The following is a 17627-nucleotide window of genomic DNA, read 5'->3' on the forward strand; positions in this document are numbered from 1 at the left end:
GGGACCCAAAACAGTGATTAATAGTCCACAAGACGGGCCAGAATCGGCAAAAACTGCGAGTGTTGATGACTGACACATAAGTGCATCTTTGGGTTCAACAACTATGGAAATCACTTCGGGACCCCAAAAAGGTGAGTAATAGTCCACGAAATGGGTCAGAATTGGCCAGAACTATGAGTGTTGACGATGGGCACGTAAACGCACCCCCGTGATCGTCAATCGTAGAAATCGCTCTGGGACGCCAAAAGATGAGTAATAGTCCACGAGACAGACCAGAGTTGGGCAAAATTGTGAGTGTTGATAACCGACACGTAAACGCACCCTGGGGATCGCCAATCGTGTAAATTGCTCTAGGACCCCAAAACGTTGAGTAATAGTGCACCAAATGGACCAGAAGCGGCCAAAACTGCGATTGTTGATGACCGACACGTAAGCGCACCGTAGGGTTCGTCAATCATGGAAATCACTTTGGGACCCCAAAACGGTGAGTAATGGTCAGAATCGACAAACCGCTTGTGTTGATGACCGTCACGTCAGCGCACCGTAGGGTTCATCAATCATGCAAATCACTTTGGGACCCCAAAACGGTGAGTAATAGTCCACGAAACGGGTCAGAATCGACAAAACCGCGAGTGTTGATGACCGACACGTAAACGCACCCCGGGGTTCGTCAATCGTGCAAAACACTACGGGACCCCGAAACTGTGAGTAATAGTGCATGAAACGGACCAGAATCGGACAAAACTATGATTGCTGATGACCAACACGTAAGCACACCTTGGAGTTCAACCACTATGGAAATCGCTTCGGGACCCCAAAACGGTGAGTAATAGTCCATGAAATGGGTCAGAATTGGCCAAAACTGTCAGTATTGACGACGGACACCCAAACGCACCCCAGGGATCATCAATCATGGAAATCATTCTGGGACCCCAAAATGGAGAGTAATATTCCACGAGACGGACCAGCATTGGCCAAAATTGTGAGTGTTGATAGCCGACACGTAAACGCACCCCGAGATTCGTCAATCATGGAAATCACTTCGGGACCCCCAAAACTGAGTAATAGTCCAAGAACGAGTCCAGTATCGGCCCAAACTGCGTGTCTTGATGACCAACACATAAATGCACCCCGGGGAACGTCAATCATGGAAATCGCTCCAGGACCCCAAAACGGTGAGTAATAGTCCACGAAACGGAGAAGAATTGGCCAAAACTGTGAGTGTTGATAACCGACACGTAAACACACCCTGGGGTTCATCAATCGTGGAAATCACTTCGGGACCCCATAACTGAGTAATAGTCCAAGAAACGGGCCAAAATCGGCTTAAACTACGAGTCTTGACAACCAACATGTAAGCACTCCCTGGGGTTTGACAACCATGGAAATCGCTTTGGGACCCAAAAACGGTGAGTAATAGTCCACGAAACATGTCAGAATCGACAAAAACCGAGAGTCTTGATAACCGACACGTAAACACACCCTAGGGTTCGTCAATCGTCGAAAACACTCCGGGGCCCCAAGACAGTGAGTAATAGTCCACGAAACGGGTCAGAATTGGCGAAAACTGTGAGTGTTGACGGCGAATACTTAAGTGCACCCCGGGGATCATCAATCGTGGAAATCGCTCAGGGACCACAAACTGGTGAGTAATAGTCCACAAAACGGTCTAGAATTGGCAAAAATTGTGAGTGTTGGTAACCGATACGTAAATGCACCACGGGGTTCATCAATCGTGGAAATCACTTTGGGAACCCAAAACTGAGTAATAGTTCAGGAAACGGGACAGAATCGTCCCAAACTGCGAGTCTTGACGACTAACACGTAATGACACCTTGGGGTTCGACAACAATGGAAATCGCTTTGGGACCCCAAAACAGTGAGTAATTGTCCACAAAACGGGTCAGAATCGACAAAAACCGCGAGCGTTGATGACCGACACATAAACGCACCAGTGGTTCGTCAATCGTGGAAATCCCTCCGGGACCCAAAACAGTGAGTGTCGATAACCGACACGTAAGTGCATCTTTGGGTTCAGAAACTATGGAAATCGCATCGGGACCCCCAAAAGGTGAGTAATAGTCCACGACACGGGTCAGAATTGGCCAGAACTATGAGTGTTGACGACTGCTACATCTTGAGCTTGCATTGGTTTTCCTTGAAGAGGAAAGGGTGATGCAACACAATAGCGTAAGTATTTCCTTCAGTTTTTGAGAACCAAGGTATCCATCCAGTAGGAGGCTCCTCAACAAGTCCCACAAACCTACACAAACAAACAAAGAACTCACAACCAACGCGATAAAGGGGTTGTGAATCCCATCACGGCCACTTGCGAAAGTGAGATCTTATAGAGATAATATGATAAGGTAAATATATTTTTGGTATTTTATAATATAGATGCAGAAAATAAAGATGCAAATAAAAGTAGATTGAAAGCTTATATGATAAGGATTAGACCTGGGGGCCATAGGTTTCACTAGTGGCTTCTCTCAAGATAGCATAAGTATTACGGTGGGTGAACAAATTACTGTCGAGCAATTCATAGAAAAGCGAATAATTATGATGTTATCTAGGCATGATCATGTATATAGGCATCACGTCCATGACAAGTAGACTGACTCCTGCCTGCATCTACTACTATTACTCCACACATCGACCGCTATCCAGCATGCATCTAGAGTATTAAGTTCATAAGAAAAGAGTAACGCATTAAGAAAGATGACATGATGTAGAGGGATAAACTCAAGCAATATGATATAAACCCCATCTGTTTATCCTTGATGGCAACAATATATTACATGTCTTGCAACCCTTTCTGTCACTGGGTAAGAACACCGCAAGATTGAACCCAAAGCTAAGCACTTCTCCCATGGCAAGAGAGATCAATCTAGTAGGCCAAACCAAACCGATAATTCGAAGAGACTTGCGAAGATAACTCAATCATACATAAAAGAATTCAAAGAAGATTCAAATATTATTCATAGATAAACTTGATCATAAACCCACAATTCGTTGGATCTCAACAAACACACCAAAAAAGAGATTACATAGAATAGATCTCCAAAAGAGAGGGGGAGAACATTGTATTGAGATCCAAAAAAGAGAGAAGAAGCCAACTAGCAAATAACTATGGACCCGAAGGTCTGTGGTAAACTACTCACAACTCATCGGAGGGGCTATGGTGTTGATGTATAAGCCCTCCATGGTGGATTCCCCCTCCGGCAGAACGCTGGCGATGGCTCCAAGATGGGATCTCGCGGATACAGGAGGTTACGGTGGTGGAAATATTTCTTCGGTAGCTCCCTGGATGTTTTCGGAGGTATGTAGGCTTATATAGGAGGAAGAAGTACGTCAGTAACCGCCCGAGGGGCCCACGAGACAGGGGGACGCACCCTATAGGGGTGGGCGCGCCCCCCACTCTCGTGGAGGCCTCGGCTGCTTCTTGACTTGCACTCCAAGTTCTCTGGAGCACGTTCGATCCAAAAATCACGCTCCCGAAGGTTTCATTCCGTTTGTACTCTGTTTGATATTCCTTTTCTTCGAAATACTAAAATAGGCAAGAAAACAGCAATACGGGCTGGGCCTCCGGTTAGTAGGTTAGTCCCAAAAATGATATAAATGTGTAAAATAAAGCCCATAGACATCCAAAACAGGTAATATAATAGCATGAAAAGAATTATAGATACATTGGAGGCGTATCAAGCATCCCCAAGCTTAATTCCTGCTCGTCCTCGAGTAGGTAAATGATAAAAACAGAATTTTTGATGTGGAATGCTACCTAGCATAATTCTCAATGTAATTTCTCTTTATTGTGGCATGAATGTTCAGATCCAAGTGATTCAAAATAAAAGTTCATATTGACAAAAGAAATAGCAATACTTCAAGCATACTAATAAAAGCAATCATGTCTTCTCAAAATAACATGGCTAAAGAAAGTTCATCCCTACAAAATCATATAGTTAGGCTATGCTTCATTTTCGTCACACAAAGATGTTCCCAACTTCTATACCCCCGATGACAAGCCAAGCAATTGTTTCATACTTAAATAATCTCAAACTTTTTCAACCTTCACGCAATACATGAGCGTGAGCAATGGATATAACACTATGGGTGGAATAGAATAATGATTGGGGATCGTGTGGAGAAGACAAAAAAGGAGAAAGTCTCACATTGACGAGGATAATCAACAGGCTATGGGAATGCGCATCAATTGATGTCAACATGAGGAGTAGGGATTGCCATGCAACAGATGCACTAGAGCTAAAAATGAATGAAAGCTCAACAAAAGAAAACTAGTGGGTGTGCATCCAACTTGCTTGCTCATGAAGACCTAGGGCATTTGAGGAAGCCCATCGTAGGAATATACAAGCCAAGTTCTATAATGAAAAATTCCCACTAGTATATGAAAGTGACAACACATGAGACTCTCTACATGAAAATATGGTGCTACTTTGAAGCACAATATATGAGACTCATTACATGAAGAACACGGTGCTACTTTGAAGCACAATATATGAGACTCATTACATGAAGAACAAGGTGCTACTTTGAAGCACAAGTGTGGAAAAGAGATAGTAGCATTGCCCCTATATTTATTTTCTTTTTTTCTTTTCCTTTTCTTTTCTTTTCTTTCTTTTCTTTTTCGTTTTCTTTTCTTTTTGGCCTTTCTTTTTCTTTTCTTTTTGGCCTTCCTTTTTTTTTCTTTTTGGGCAATGCTCTAATAATGATGATCATCACACTTTCATTGATTACAACACATGAATTACAACTCGAAACAAAAAAACATATGACTCTATATGAATGCCTCTGGCGGTGTACCGAGATGGTGCAATGAATCAAGAGTGACATGTATGAAAATTATGCATGGTGGCTTTGCCACAAATACGATGTCAACTACATGATCATGCAATGGCAATATGTCAAAAGTAATGTTTGTCATGATGATGATGAACGGAACGGTGGAAAGTTGCATGGCAATATATCTCGGAATGATTATGGAAATGCCATAAATAGGTAGGTATGGTGGCTGTTTTGAGGAAGATATATGGAGGTTTATGTGTGATAAGCGTATCATATCACGGGGTTTGGACGCACCGGTGAAGTTTGCACCAACTCTCAAGGTGAGAAAGGGCAATGCACGATACCGAAGAGGCTAGCAATGGTGGAAAAGTAAAAGTGCGTATAATCCATGGACTCAACATTAGTCAAAAGAACTCATATACTTATTGCAAAAATTTAGAAGTCATAAAAAACCAAGCACTACGCGCATGATCCTAGGGGGATAGATTGGTAGGAAAAGACCATCGCTCGTCCCCGACCGCCACTCATAAGGATGCACAAGCCAGGTACACTTCATGCTTCAAATTTGTTACACAACTTTAACCATACGTGCATGCTACGGGACTTGCTAACTTCAGAAATAGCATTCTTTAAATTCATAATCACCCAACTAGCATGACTTTAATATCACTACCTCCGTATCTCAAAACAATTATCAAGTATCAAGTTGATCATAGCATCCAATTCACTTCCTATGATAGTTTTTATTATACCCAACTTGGATGCTCATCATTCTAGGACCAATTTATAACCATAGAAAATACCATGCTGTTCTATAAGACTCTCAAAATAATATAAGTGAAGCATGAGAGATCAACAATTTCTTCAAAATTAGTCCACCGTCGTGCTCTAAAAGATATAAATGAAGCACTAGAGCAAAAACTATCTAGCTCAAAAGATATAAGTGAAGCACATAGAGTATTCTAATAAATTTCAATCAAGTAGGCTTCTCCCAAAAGGTGTGTTACAACAAGGATGATTGTGGTAAACTAAAAATCAAAGACTAATATAATACACGATGCTCCAAGCAAAACACATATCATGTAGCGAATAAAAATATAGCTCCAAGTAAAGTTACCAATGAACAAAGTCGAAAGAGGGGATGCCTTCCGGGGGCATCCCCAAGCTTAGGCTTTTGGCTATTCTTGAATATCTTGGGGTGCCTTGGGCATCCCCAAGCTTAGGATTTTGCCACCCTTTATTCCATAGTCCATCAAAACTTTACCCAAAACTTGAAAACTTCACAACACAAAACTCAACACGAAATCTCATAAGCTCCGTTAGTGAAAGAAAACAAAACCACCACATAAGGTACTGTAATGAACTCATTCTTTATTTATATTGTTGTTAAACCTACTGTATTCCAAGTTCTCTATGGTTCATACCCTTACATACTAGCCATAGATGCATCAAAATAAGCAAATAACACACGAAAAACAGAATCTGTCAAAAACAGAACAGTATGTAGCAATTTGTAGCTAACGCAAACTTCTGAAACCTTAAAAATCCTACCAAACTAGGACGTCCTAAAAAAATTGTTTATTGAACAGCATCAACAACAATAAATGAAAAATCTCGTTCTTGTGATTTGTTGAATTTTTTCTCGTGAGCGCAAAGTTTTTGTTTTTCAGCAGAATCAAATCAACTCATATCATAGGTTAGAATTGGCGAGTAATAGTCCACGACACGGGTCAGAATTGGCCAGAACTGTGAGTGTTGATGACTGCTATGTCTTGAGCTTGCATTGGTTTTCCTTGAAGAGGAAAGGGTGATGCAGCACAGTAGCGTCAGTATTTCCCTCAGTTTTTGAGAACCAAGGTATCAATCCAGTAGGAGGCTCCTCAACAAGTCCCACGAACCTACACAAACAAACAAAGAACTCACAACCAACTCGACAAAAGGGTTGTCAATCCCTTCACGGCCACTTGCGAAAGTGAGATCTGATAGAGATAATATGATAAGATAAATATATTTTTGGTATTTTATAATATAGATGCAGAAAATAAAGATGCAAATAAAAGTAGATTGAAAGCTTATATGATAAGGAATAGAACCAGGGGCCATAGGTTTCACTAGTGGCTTCTCTCAAGATAGCATAAGTATTACGGTGGGTGAACAAATTACTGTCGAGCAATTGATAGAAAAGCGAATAATTATGATGTTATCTAGTCATGATCATGTATATAGGCATCACGTACTTGACAAGTAGACTGGCTCCTGCCTGCATCTACTACTATTACTCCACACATCGACCGCTATCCAACATGCATCTAGAGTATTAAGTTCATAAGAACAGTGTAACGCATTAAGAAAGATGACATGATGTAGAGGGATAAACTCAAGCAATATGATATAAACCCCATCAAAGAATTCAGAGAAGATTCAAATATTATTCATAGATAAACTTGATCGTAAACCCACAATTCATTGGATCTCGACAAACACACCGCAAAAAGAGATTACATCGAATAGATCTCCACAAGAGAGGGGGAGAACATTGTATTGAGATCCAAAAAAGAGAGAAGAAGCGAACTAGGTAATAACTATGGACCCGAAGGTCTATGGTAAACTACTCACAACTCATCGAAGGGGCTACAGTGTTGATGTAGAAGCCCTCCGTGGTGGATTCCCCCTCCGGCAGAATGCCGGCGACGGCTCCAAGATGGGATCACGGATACAGGAGGTTACGATGGTGGAAATATTTCTTCGGTGTCTCCCTGGATGTTTTCGGGGTATGTAGGCTTATATAGGAGGAAGAAGTACGTCGGTGGCCGCCCGAGGGGCCCACGAGACAGGGGGCGCGCCCTATAGGGGTGGGCGCGCCCCCACTCTCGTGGAGGCCTCGGCTGCTTCTTGACTTGCACTCCAAGTTCTCTGGATTACGTTTATTCCAAAAATCACGCTCCCGACGGTTTCATTCTGTTCGGACTCCGTTTGATATTCGTTTTCTTCGAAATACTGAAATAGGCAAAAAATAGCAATATGGGCAGGGCCTCCGGTTAGTATGTTAGTTCCAAAAATGATATAAATCTGTAAAATAAAGCCGGTAGACATCCAAAACAGGTAATATAATAGCATGAAACATTCAAAAATTATAGATATGTTGGAGACGTATGAACGACGGGCACGTAAACGCATCCCCGGGATCGCTCTAGGACCCCAAAATGGTGAGTAATAGTCCAGGAGACGGACCAGAGTTGGGAAAAATTGTGAGTGTTGATAACCGACATGTAAACGCACTGCGAGGATCGACAATCGTGTAAATCGCTCTAGGACCCCAAAATGGTGAGTAATAGTGCAACAAAAGGACCACAATCGGCCACAACTGCGATTGTTGATGACCGACACGTAAACGCACCCCGGGGTTCGTCAATCGTGCAAAACACTCCGGGACCCCGAAACTATGAGTAATAGTGCACGAACCGGACCATAATTGGACAAAACTATGATTGTTGATGACCAACACGTAAGCGCACCTTGGGGTTCAACAACTATGGAAATCGCTCCGGGACCCCAAAACGGTGAGTAATAGTCCACGAAACGGACCCGAATTGGCCAAAATTGTGAGTGTTCGTAACCAACGCGTAAAAGCACCCCGGGGTTCGTCAATCATGGAAATCACTTCGGGACCCTGAAACTGTGTAATAGTCCAAAAACGGGCCAAAATCGGCCCAAACTGCGCTTGACGACCAACACGTAAGCATACTAAGGGAGTCCTGGATAAGGGGTTATCCGGACAGCCGGACTATGTACTTTGGCCGGACTGTTGGACTATGAAGATACAAGATTGAAGACTTCGTCCCGTGTCCGGATGGGACTCTCCTTGGCGTGGAAGGCAATCTTGGCGATTCATATGTAGATCTCCTTCTCTATAAACCGACTCTGCGTAACCCTAGGTCCCTCCGGTATCTATATAAACTAGAGGGTTTAGTCCGTAGGACATAATAACAATCATACCATAGGCTAGCTTCTAGGGTTTAGCCTCTCTGATCTCGTGGTAGATCAACTGTTGTAATACTGATATCATCAAGATAAGTCAAGCAGGAAGTAGGGTATTACCTCCATCGAGAGGGCCCAAACCTAGGTAAACATCGTGTCCCCAGTCTCCTGTTACCATTAGCCTTAGACGCACAGTTCGGGACCCCCTACCCGAGATCCGCCGGTTTTGACACCGGCATTGGTGCTTTCATTGAGAGTTCCTCTGTGTCGTCGCTGTAAGGCACGACGGCTCCTCCAACCTTCAACAACGCCATCCTGGGTGAGACTTTCCTCCTCGGACAGATCTTCGTGTTCGGCGGCTTCGCACTGCGGGCCAACTGGCTTGGCCATCTGGAGCAGATCGACAGCTACGCACCTGGCCATCAGGTCAGGTTTGGAAACCTAAACTACACTGCCGACATCCATAGAGACTTAATCTTCGACGGATTCGGGCCCGTGTCAGGAGCGCCGAACGATCACGACATGCATGACCTAGATCTGCCGTCGGACAGTATTCGGAACATCGCACCTGCTAGGGTTCCAGACTTTGTTCCAGAGCAGGTCGTGCCTTCCAAGGACGGGTGGATGGACCCCGCCCCGGAGGCCGCACACTCATCGGTGTTGGAGCCGAACACAAACTCCTCTCCTAAAGGAATCTATATTTGCGGACCCCCGAACTTGTCTCCCGCCGTGTGTTTCGGACCGCGCTTATCCGTGCCCATCGAAACTAATTGGGCTCCGGTTATGGAGTTCACCGCCGCGGATATCTTGCAGCACTCACTCTTCGGAGATGTGCTAAATTCATTAAGGTCTCTCTCTCTATCAGGAGATTCCTGGCCGAATTATGTTCGGCTCGAGTGGGAAGCAGGCGACGACGAAATTCGTCACCCACCCACCACCCACTTCATAGCAACGGTCGATGACTTGACCGACGTTCTTAACTTCAACTCCGAAGACATCGACGGTATAGACGACGATGCGGGAGAAGAACAGGAACCACCGCCCATAGGGTGCTGGACTGCCACCTCTTCATATGATATATACATGGTGGATACTCCCAAACAAAACAATGGCGATGAGGCAATAGGAGATAGCCCCTAGGGGAAGAAATCAAAGCATGGGCATCATCGGTGCCGTTCCAAGCCCCGCCACAGCAATACCGGCACTGAAGAAGAAAATAATCCAGATGGCACCGACGAGGGATACAATCCTGATCAGCCTACCTTCGAGCAGGCCGAACGGAAACAAGGGCAGGTCAGCCCAAACGAACAGGCAACGGATGGATACTTGGAGGACAATAACCATATGCCTCCCTCCAAAGACGAGGCGAGCCTCGGTGATGACGAATTCGGCGTACCAGAGGATCCTATAGAGCAGGAGCGCTTGAAGCGCCGGCTTATACCCATTGAAAGAAGCCTGAAAAAGAAATAACAGCAGCTTCAAGCTGATCAGGATCTGCTCGCAGACAGACGAAATAAGGCCCGGGCAGCCGAGGAATACGGACTCGCGCTGAATAAAATACTACCCAAAGCGTAGGCTACTAGCTCAATTCGAGGAGGCGGCTCTAAAAATCAAACGCAGGCCTACACCTCGCCGACAGCACACTACGGCAAGGGGCTACACGCAAGACCAGCATTACATACCAAACAACAACATAGCAAGCACCGTGGGCACATCAGCAGCGAAAAATAGAGTCCGCAAACCTTGGTGCAACAAATATATGCTTCCCAAGGCAAAGAATGACGCCCAGGAAACGATAGTTAACACAGGAGCCCGTAGTCCTGAACCCGTTCAGCGGGAGAAGAGACTTCAAAATCATAATTCGGGCCCCTCTAGCCCGAACTGTATACTTGACCACCCATGTCAAACTCATGGTACCCCAGGAGCGGCAGCCAATCATACCAATAGAGAATGCTGGGTGTTTAAACAGATCGGCAGGCCGATGCCAGAAACAGCATGAAGAGGTCCCAGGGCAAGAAGCCCAGATTATCAAGCCTAAGGATCGATCACTCGAGGATCAGACCCACTAGAAAACTCATTTTAGAGTGTCATAACTAGGCGTGAAGGCCACTTAGGCCCCGCCACTCTGGAGATGGTCCGCGGATCACCAAAAAATTGCCATACCAAAGAATTAACTTTCGGCATTACACCTCTAGGCAGTAGCTATTCAGCACCGCCAGGATACACTGCGACTCAACGCATTATCACCCAATGCCCACGACAGTCTTAAAAAACCAGACCCACGTGATGTAGTCACAATCGCGGGCAAGATTGAGCTTCGCCTCGACGCCGAAGAGTATTCGGCCACTTTATTAACAGAAGCAGCGAGTCACAGTTTTTCAATCGAAACTTGATTCGACAGCCGAACTCTCGGACACCGATAAAGGAGTCTGAACTACTTCATGATATCCCAGCCTGATCATGGCTCATACAGATCCTTCGGCATAAGCTGGACCGGTCACATCCCACAGCTCAGCCGCCGCTCACACATGCCTTTAGCATCATTTGCAGGTTCGCCTTTGCGCATAACTGGACCAGCGACTTGGAATAAGCTTGGACGCACATAGGGGGAACCTTCACCCCACCCGAACACAATTCGGATGTTACTCCGGACCCACGCACAACTCCCTACCGCCCGGTCCCAACATGTTCTGCCGTCATGCCTCTCTTTTATAACATGCACTGTACTCATATGCATAGATGTATTACTTAAATACAACATGTAGAGTCATTTGACGCTTATCTGCTATTATTCCTTAATGACATTTCATCATAACGGCATCCGAACATCGTGTTATGCCTTAAAACGCCAGGGGCTTCATTGCACCCGCACTATGGCAACAAAGTCTGGCCACCTTCTTGGTCGTTCGACACCCCGAACCTATAGCATTATATGCATCAGCTCCAAATCATGTCTTGGGTCATTGGTTGGGTTTGCCCGGCTCCCATGTTTTGGTACCTTACGTTCCGCAATATCGGCTAAGGTAGCACTAGGAGAACTACTACGATCGTGTCCCGGTTCTTCCGGACGAACACCTCGGTAGAGAAACCCGAAAATTGACTGTCATGATAAGGTGAGAGCTGGTCAGCTATTCGAGAGGTTGTAAAATCTTTAATGATTTATTCCACATAATGCCATAATAAAATGCAGAGTGCGAAGGATTGATCTACCGATCAGGCGCTATTAGAGCCCCTCGTGCGGTCTTCCGAACACCAGGGGCTGCGCCTCCCATACTCGAATTCCTATGGCTAAGTGAGAGTAACAAAGCCCTATAGTCTGATTGCCTGGTTCACTGTGCTGAACACCTCCTTCATGGACCCAAGAATGGGATAAAGAGTGTTCAGGTGTATCCCGAACACCCGCGTAGTTCCTACGTGGGGGCAGAAGCCGACGACTGGCCAATTCTCAAGACTAACATATAAAACGGCCGGGCAGGAATAAAATTTACGCATAGCAGGCACATACATAAAAGTGACTTTGCTCCACCTTACAAAGGACAGTACAACTGCCTTTAGGAAAAAATAATGTCTTTGGCACATTGCTCTGCCACAAGGCGGGCCCCTTTCAGGACACCATCATAATACAATTCAGGCTTGCGGTGTTCCTTCCCCTCCGGCTGCCCCTTGGTCATCAGCTTCTCAACTTCAAGCTTCCCCCAGTGCACTTTCGCACGGGCAAATGCCATTCATGCACCTTCTATGCAAACTGACCGCTTAATAACATCCAGCCGAGGGAAGGCACTCAAAATTCGCTTCACGAGCCCAAAGAAACTGCTCAGAATGGGCTCGGCGGGCCATACCCGGATAACCAAATCCTTCATGGCTAGTTCGGCCACCTTATGCAGTTCGATCAGCAGCTTCAGTTGGCCGACAAACGGCACCGGATAATTCGGTGCCAAATACTGCGACCAGAAGAGCTTCTCTGCGGTTTCCTTCTCCTCAGCTCGGCAGAATTGGGCAGCATCAGATATGTTGCATGGCAGATCCGCAAACGCCCTTGGAAAAATTAGGATTCAATGGGTCACCATGAATCTTCCCTCCGAAGGCATAAGTCGCTTTGAATAAGAAAAACCCTTACCAGCCGCAATCTTCCGCGCCTCCTGAATATCCTTCAGAGCAGCCTGGGCTTCCTCTTGAGCATCATTCACGGTCTGGAGAGCTTGGGTGAGTTCGGATTCTTTCAATGATAGACTCTGCTCCAAACTCTCGCTTTTCTTTAGGGCCTCCTGAAACTCTCGTTCGGCTTCCACGACCCTGGCCTCATGCTTCTCGCGGAGAGCCTGCTCCGCGGCTGCCTTCTTTTCGTCCAAGGCAACAGCCTTCTTGAGCGCCTCAATTTCGGCATTTGCTCATGGAGTGCGTGATATATATGCTTTAAGATAGATACAACTACTTACTTGTGCTAAAATTTACTAAATTTTCAAACATACCTTGTTTATCCTCCAGCTGTTTCTTCACTCGGCAGAGTTCCTCTTCGGCCCACTCCAGACTCTGCTTGAGTCCGGACACCTCTGAAGTATGAGAGGAGGCAGTCGCTGCAGACGCCTGATTCATAAAGAAATACATCTGTGTCATTAGCTGAGTCTCCTGCGGACAGAACTTTGATCCCCTATCCGGTTCCTGTCCTCTCCAAACAGTGTATCAGGGGCTACTATCCATACTATTACAATGATCTAACAACTCTTACAACATACCTCCAAGCCTTTTATAAGGCTGATGCTGGATTCATTCAGTCTGCTCTCGGCGGCTTGAATCTTTTCTATCACCGTGCCCATAAGGGCGCGATGCTCATCATCGATGGAAGCGCCTCGAAGCACTTCTAGCAAATTATCCGATGCCTCCGGCTGGGCGGAGGTCATCGGCATGGCCGGCTCGCTCTCCTTCGTGAGGGGCTGCCTTCTAGAACCCGGAACCTTTGGAGGCTCCGGCGCAGTAACCGGCTGGGAGCCAGACTTGATGTGGCTCCCGTCAACATAATCCGTGGGGGTCTTACCCCCCATGCACCCGGCGTCTGGGATTTCGCCTTGGGGCGTCACCGGAGCCGTCGCCTCCTGCTCTGGTATCCTTCGGGACAACACATCGGTGTCATCCGCAGGTCATGGGGAGGTGGCCGTCGGGAGTGATTTCATCTCCGACTCGCCTAGCGACTCCTCCGAAGAGGACACCCCGAGATTTGACCCGGCCGGACTGCATATACGTGTTCGGTGTTATTGCAAGCCATAAGGTCAAAGTCGCACGAAAGAATATTATAGAATGCAGATACTTACAACCTCACCTGGGGCTTGCCCTTGGGCAGCCACTCCTCGTCGCTATAAGCAGCGGTTGAGGAGTGATCTGGAAGGGACGCCTTTCCCTTCTTCGCCGTCCTGGCCTCCCCCGACGGGGCGGCCTTCCTTTTCTTCTCGTCCCCAGTACGGGGATGGGGCATTTCTTCATGTTTCCCCTCGTCTTCGGGGGGGGGGGGGTCTTCCTCCTCATATTCGGATAGTCAATCCGCTCCGCCATCTCCACCCAATCCTGTTTGGTTAGCATGGTGACGTAAAAATCCTCCCACGAATGTACTAGGAAAGGAACATCCAGTAATAGTCAGAGGGCTTACCGGATTGGCGAGGTGCCTTACGCTGAGCCTATGGTCCTCGGAAAGGGGGGGAGGAGCTTCGCTGGCCTTGAACAGTACCTTCCAGACGTCTTTGTGCGTTGTGTCGAAGAGTTCCAGCAGCATCTAGTGTTCGGCCAGATCGAACTTCCACATATCGAATGCCCGTCTTTGACACGGGAGAATCCAACGAACGAGCATGACCTGGACCACGTTGACAAGTTTTATCTTCTTGTCTCTCATACTTCTAATGCAGGTTTTGAGTCCAGTCAGCTCCGTGGGTTCGCCCCAAGCCAGACCCTTCTTTTCCCAAGAAGTGAGCCGCATGGGGATTCCGGGTCTGAATTTGGGGGCCGCCACCCAGTTGGTGTCGTGCGGCTCGGTGATGTAGAACCACCCTGATTGCCACCCTTTCACGGTCTCCACGAAGGAGCCGTCGAGCCATGTAACATTGGGCATTCTGCCCACCATGGCGCCTCCGCACTCCGCCTGTTGGCCGCTCACGATCTTCAGCTTCACGCAGAAGATCTTCAACCACAGGCCAAAGTGAGGCTGGATGGGGAGGAAGGCCTCGCACATGACGATGAACGCCGAGATGTTGAGGGCGAAATTCAGGGCTAGGTCGTGAAAATCTAGCGCGTAGTAATACACGAGCCCGCGGACAAATGGGTGGAGTGGAAATCCTAGTCCGTGGACGAAATGAGGGAGAAATACTACTCTCTCCCGAGACTTTGGGGTGGGGGTAATCTGTCCCTGTGCCGGAAGCCTGTGCACGATGCTCTCGGCTAGGTATCCGGCCTCCCGAAGCTTGGTAATGTCCTCCTCTATGACAGAGGAGGCCATCCACTTGCCTCCCGCTCCAGACATGTTGCCGTCCTACGGAGAAGGTGAGAGCTTGGGCGTTGGACCTCGAGAGTGCGAGAACGGATGAGCGAAGGATGAAGAAGGCGTGGGTGAAAACGGGAGATACCTGCCCCTTTATAAAGGCGGTGCAGAATGTGCGCCTCCCCACTTGCCTCTCGAAATCATTTATTTTCCAAGCGCCTCGATTGATGGCGCAGGTTGGGTTACCCATACCCGTATTGATGGAGATCCTGTGATAAGGGGACACGATCTCTGCTTTGACAAGACGTGCCAAAGAAACCGCCTCACGATGTGTGCGGGAGCTGGATGTGAAAAGCGGTTCGAATAATGACCGGACCACGGCGTGCTGTCACGCTACAAAGGGCTGTCAGCAGATTAGATTCGTGGATTATTTTTCTCTCTATGGCAGTATGTGAAGACCCGGACACGGTGCTTGTGTTAGGAATTTATCTTGGAGTATCCGGATATGGAACCCGCCTCGCAATGCCGAAGAAAACCTACGCGCCGGACTCATCATCATTGAAGCCTGGTTCAGGGGCTACTGAGGGTGTCCTGGATAAGGGGGTATCTAGACAGCCGGACTATATACTTTGGCCGGACTGTTGGACTATGAAGATACATGATTGAAGACTTCGTCCCGTGTCCGGATGTAGATCTCCTTCTCTGTAAACCGACTCTGCGTAACCCTAGCCCCCTCCGGTGTTTATATAAACCCGAGGGTTTAGTCCGTAGGACATAACAACCATCATACCATAGGCTAGCTTCTAGTGTTTAGCCTCTCTGATCTCGTGGTAGATTAACTCTTGTAATACTCATATCATCAAGATCAATCAAGAAGGAAGTAGGGTATACCCTCTATTGAGAGGGCCCAAACCTGGGTAAACATCGTGTCCCCAGTCTCCTATTACCATTAGCCTTAGACGCACAGTTCGGGACCCCCTACCCGAGATCCGCCGGTTTTGACACCGACACACACCTTGGGGTCGGACAACAATGGAAATCGCTTGGGGACTCCAAAACGGTGAGTAATAGTCCACAAAATGGGTCAGAATCGACAAAAACCTTGAGTGTTGATGACCGACACAGAAACGCACCAGGGGTTCGTCAATCGTGGAAACTCCGAGACCCATACCAGTGAGTAATAGTCCACGAAACGGAGTTGAATTGGCCAAAACAGTGAGTGTTGATAACCGACACGTAAACGTACCCCGGGGTTCGTCAATCGTGGAAATCACTTAGGGACCCCAAAACTGAGTAATAGTCCAAGAAACGGGCCAGAATCAGTTCAAACTGCGAGTCTCGACGACCAACACGTAAGCACTCCCAGAGGTTCGACAAACATGGAAATCGCTTTGGGACCCGAAAACGGTGAGTAATAGTCCATGAATAGTCCATGAAACGTGTCAGAATCGACAAAAACCGGGAGTGTTGATGACCGACACGTAAACGCACCCTCGGGTTTGTCAATAGTCGAAAACACTCAGGGGCCCCAAAACAGTGAGTAATAGTCCACGAAACGGGCCAGAATTGGCCAAAACTGTGAGTGTTGATGACGAACACTTCAGCGCACCCCGGGGATCATCAATCGTGGAAATCGCCCAGGGACCCCAAAGCGGCGAGTAATAGTCCACGTAACGTTGTAGAATTGGCCAAAATTGTGAGTGTTGGTAACCGATACGTAAGCTCACTGTAGGGTTCGTTAATCGTGGAAATCGCTTTGGGACCCCAAAATGGTGAGTGATACGTCCATTTTGCATCATGCTTTTATGATAATATTTATTGCATTATGGGCTGTTATTTCACGTTATGTCACAATACTTATGGCTATTCGCTCTTATTTTACCACGTTTATATGAAGAGGGAGAATGCCGGCAGCTGGAATTCTGGGCTAGAAAAGGAGTAAATATTGGAGGCCTATTATACGCAACTCCAAAAGTCCTGAAACTCCACGGAACACCTTAAAATAAATAAAGAAAAATCATCGCCAAAGATGAAGGCCAGGGGCCCACACCCTACTCACGAGGGTGGGGGGCGCCCCCCTGGGCACGCCCCCTACCTCGTGGGCCCCCTGGTGGCTCTCCGACGTCCATCTTCTCCTATATGAAGTCTTTTGATGAGAAAAAAAATCAGAGGCAACCTTTCGGGACGAGACTCCGCCGCCACGAGGCGCAACCTTGGCGGAACAAATCTAGGGCTCTGGCGGAGCTGTTCTGCCGGGGAAAATTCCCTCTGGGAGGGGGAAATCATCATCATCGTCATCACCAACGCTCCTCTCATCGGGAGAGGGCAATCTCCATCAACATTTTCACCAGCACAATCTCATATCCAAACCCTAGTTCATCTCTTGTAT

Source organism: Triticum aestivum, chromosome 4B (assembly GCF_018294505.1).
Source record: "Triticum aestivum cultivar Chinese Spring chromosome 4B, IWGSC CS RefSeq v2.1, whole genome shotgun sequence".
NCBI classification, from domain to species: domain Eukaryota; kingdom Viridiplantae; phylum Streptophyta; class Magnoliopsida; order Poales; family Poaceae; genus Triticum; species Triticum aestivum.